Source organism: Gavialis gangeticus, unplaced genomic scaffold (genome assembly GCF_001723915.1).
Source record: "Gavialis gangeticus isolate Ggan-Ray unplaced genomic scaffold, GavGan_comp1, whole genome shotgun sequence".
In the NCBI taxonomy this organism is placed as follows: Eukaryota; Metazoa; Chordata; order Crocodylia; family Gavialidae; genus Gavialis; species Gavialis gangeticus.
Window position 1 is genome coordinate 5,256,189 of NW_017729000.1, and position 4,063 is coordinate 5,260,251.

At 51.4% G+C, this 4,063-nt stretch overlaps 1 protein-coding gene across 2 annotated transcripts in view; it reads left to right on the top strand.

Moving 5' to 3' along the window:
• The first annotated feature begins 290 nt into the window (after positions 1 to 290).
• Positions 291 to 4,063, top strand: part of FAT2 (FAT atypical cadherin 2) — a 107,817-nt gene continuing 104,044 nt past the window's right edge. Inside the window, exon 1 of one of the 2 annotated variants that reach the window (XM_019506109.1) lies at positions 291 to 664. The gene's annotated coding sequence lies outside the window, so the exon portion shown is untranslated. The remainder of the gene's footprint in view (positions 665 to 4,063) is intronic. The other variant, XM_019506110.1, reaches the window with a different exon arrangement.

The window sequence follows — 4,063 nt, forward strand, 5'->3', positions numbered from 1 at the left end:
GGGACTCTGCCGTTGCCCTCTTTTTTTATTTCATTTCTTTGCATAGTGCCTTACACAGCCCTGGCCCTGGCTCTTGCTGTACAAATAAGAGCAGTATTAAGAACAGAAGAGCAGTGAATACGACTGTAGCATTCAAGGAGCCTCAGTTGAGATCCTTTCCCTTTGCTCCTCTGACAGCACCTACCTGGCTACTCATTAAAAGCAACCACGTGATTTGTACCTGTATTTGAGGGATTTGCCAACACATCTCCCCCACCCTTCCTGGTTTTCCATGTCCTGGATTTCACAGCGATGTGACCTAATCTAACAGTAAAGCGCTCTGCAATGATTTGGCTCTGAGGCTTGGGCTCCTGCCCAGCACCGACACACACACATATTCACTTCCCAGGAGTGTGAGCAATGCCTCTCCTCTGATCAGTCACGGGAGGGCTGGATCTTCAGAGTTACACCTCCTGCAACTTTCTCACTAGCCGCTCGCAACCTGCGCCGCTGGGATTGCAGCCTGCAAGCTCCCCCATGGTGGGACTTCTCTGAGGCGCTCTTCTCCTCCCTGCCACCGCCATGGGCTCCCAGCCATGCAGCAGGGGCTGCCCAGGGACTGGAGACTCGGAGGAGAGGGCAGAGAGATGGTGAATTTTGGGAGAGGTCTCTCCTGCTGCAACAGGTAAGGACTTGCTGCTTGCTGGCTTTGCGAAGGAGCGATGACTCAGGGAGCACGGTGCAGCCTGGCATCAGGAGACATGGAGGAGAAGCAGGTTTAGGATGGGCAGTGGAGACCTTGGGAAACATCCTCAGCATGTGAGTGAAGAGATTTTACCCGGATCCAACCCAAAGGGTTTTATCTGTTCTGGGAGGGCTGGGAATGCCTTATTTTTCCTCCCTTTTCTTGGTCCTAGTTCAGGGAGGGAAGGTTGGGGCATGTCTGGGCAAAGTTTGCATCTGTGGCATCTGGTCACAGCTGGGCGACAGCCCCTTTGCTCCATGCCCATAAACTTTCCCCTGGTCTTGCAGGTAGGGATGCCCTGTGCCACTGAGCGGGCTGCACAGCAGCTCTGGCTGAGTCTCTGGGGGAGGGCGAGTTAAACCGGTCTGCTTTGACCCCAGGTGTGTTGCAGACACATGCAGGGAGCATGTTGGTGCCGGGAAAAACAGAGGCATCTCTAAGTGTCCTCAGTGGGTCTCCAGGATTAGACACGAGTGCGTTCGTGCCGTATGCATGCCCGCTGGGCTGGGAGCGAGGGGATAGATGCCTGTATCGACACAGAGCTGCTGCTTATAATTTCCCCTCCCAGCGCCAGTGCGACTGGCATGAACAATAGGAGCCCTAGTTTAGACAAGGCGCCGGCGCTTTCATTGCATCTCGCCTCCTCGAGCGCAAGTCTGGACAGTAAGATAGTAAAGACACTGGTGCCATAACAGCCAGGCCTATCTGGGCGCTGCTCGCTGGGGGAACAGCTCCGGAGGGCAGCTGAAGCAGCAGGTCATAGAAGACATGGTCGCAGTATTTGTTCTCTGTGTGTTTGTATCAGCCGGTGTCTGCAGGACTGTGCTGTGTATGTGCCCGATAGGAATCTAAGCCTAAATCCCTTTGCAAACCCAGACCCATGGGCATGCGCCTCTGGTTTCCCCAGCACCGAGCAAAACAAGGTTAGACAAGGGTGAGGAGCACAGAAGTAAGAGACCGGGGCCCTTGGAAGTAGCAGTTATCAGATAATTCACCTCCCCAGGGAATTAAAAGCAGACTGGGTGGAATGCAAGAACCCAGGAGGCCAAAGATCAGCTGTCCAGGGACACGTGTTGCTGGGGATCCTGGGCTCTCTGTCCCAGAAAGCTGCAAAGTTGGGGAAAGTTTTGGAAAGTCTCTTCTCCAGCAGTTGCCCTGATGCCACCCACCAGCGGGCATAGACCTGCAGGCAGACAATGAGTCCTGTGGCTGCGACCAGTACAGTGCATTAGCTCATAGATACTGGGTTTGAAGTGGACAAGAGCAATGTTGGGCTGCAGGTAGGAAAGGGAAGACACCTGTCCAGGGAGGCTGCCTGGTCCCAGTAGTCCTCTGCAGTCTGCTGTCCACAAGCGTAGGGCCCACTGGGGAGACGCCAGGCTGGAGAGACCATCCAGCGAGCAAGGTAGACCTCCCTGAACATCACTGGCATCCAGATAATCAGTAATCCCCATGTACTGGACTTGTGGGGTAGGGCAGGTGGCATTGGGCTTGTGATCATGCCACCTTATTCCTCTCCAATGATGCAGCGCTACTGGCCTGATCTGAAATAGGGCAGGGAGGTCAGACATGCAGGATAAGTGGGACACTTGCTAGATTCCTGAAGCTGCTTAGGGTTTTGTTCAGCAGTTCTTCTCTGGGTTTAGATATCTCACTTGCATGCCATGAGCAAACACACGGTATTAGCCACATCACAGCGTCTGTAAGCAAGGACTCCGGTCTTTTCCTAAGACCTGGCATTTTTACCAGCCATTCCTTTAACAGAGGATGTTTCCAAAGAAGCCAACGGCCTTCCTGGCCCCGTAAGCAGCTCCACATACCTCCGGTGTGCAGGGAAGGGAGGAATAAGGTGCAACACCTGAAACCCTACATCCTTTGGAAGCAGATGCATTTTGCACCAGGCTTTGCTGCCAATGTCCCTTGGCACCAGTGCAAGTCACACAGGCACACGCAAGCCAACCATTTGTTACCAAAATGGCATTTTTTTGTTGCATGCCTGTACTCATTAGCTCTTGCCTTCAGGCATAAGCAGCCTCTGTGTGTGTGTGTGTGTGTGTGTGTGTGTGTACATATATCAGCAGACACTTTTCACTAGCGTGGAAGCCTAACAGGATTAAAAAGTATCAGATTTTTTTTTTTGCAAAACCTGAGCACCATTGTCTATTAGAAATCTGATTTGCTGAACAAATAGTTTCTCTCTCTCAGTCCCCATCTCCCTTGGCAGGGGACAGGTCCTTGTTTGTTATAAAGAAACTTTGCTTCCTGATTTTTGGTAGAAAGAGCTGCAGGGAGCAAAAGGGGGATGGGTGTTTTTTAAGAAGCCGGAAGGTTTGCACTTTGCAGCTATGAAATGCTGGGAACTGATGGCTGGCATGCTTTAGACAGACACAGCAGATGGGTTGTTAAGGTAGGGGGTCCTGGGATTATACTATGAATGAATATCTGACACCTAAGAGATGGCCTGGGGACAGAGCTAGTACGAGCATCCATGCAAGGGGCCGATACCCACCGCTGTGCAATAAGTGGAGGGATGGTAACCACTCCACCGTGACATTTGCTCTGTGAGTAGTGCAGAGAAGCTCCTCATCCACAGCCAGTGTGGAGTGGCAGGCTGCAAACACCTGTATCTAGGTGCTGTAGGAGTGGATAAGTCTCATTAAGACATAGTGGACACGTCTATATATGCATTTACTGTGCAGTAAATTACTGCACAGCAGTTTTTAGGCCAGCATCTACACGTGCAGCCATTAAAGTGCAGTAACATTGAATGTGGACTGATCTGGGACTAAAGTTAGTCCCAAATCAGTCCGCACACGCAGTATTACTGCGCAGTAAGGTGTCTACACATGCGTTACTGCGCAGTAACTAATTGGGTGTAAATTTGATATCTGCATGATGCAGGTATCAAATGTACAAGGTGCTCAAGTTGGCATAAGTTGCCATAGTTACTGCGCAGCAGGGGCGTGCATGTGTAGACGCGCACCTGTACTGCACAATAACTTTTGTAACCTAAATTACTGTGCAGTACAAGTGTATGTGTAGACACTCCCACTGTGACCAATGAGACCCCCCTAACTATGCAAACATGCCAGTCTTGCTGGTCAGCCTGAGCCCTTACCGCACCAGCCTGTTACCACCTGCCTGTTGTCACCAACAGCTCTTTGTAGATATGTACAGCACCCAGCACACAGCTCTGTAGGGGCAGAATACTACTATGCCAGGAAAAAAACAGTAATTTTCATGGAAAAACTTCATGGAAATCTACCTGCCAAGTAAAGGCACGCAGAGCTGATGAGTGCAAGGGACTGGTACCTGTGCTGTGAGCAGCCGCCCCTGCTG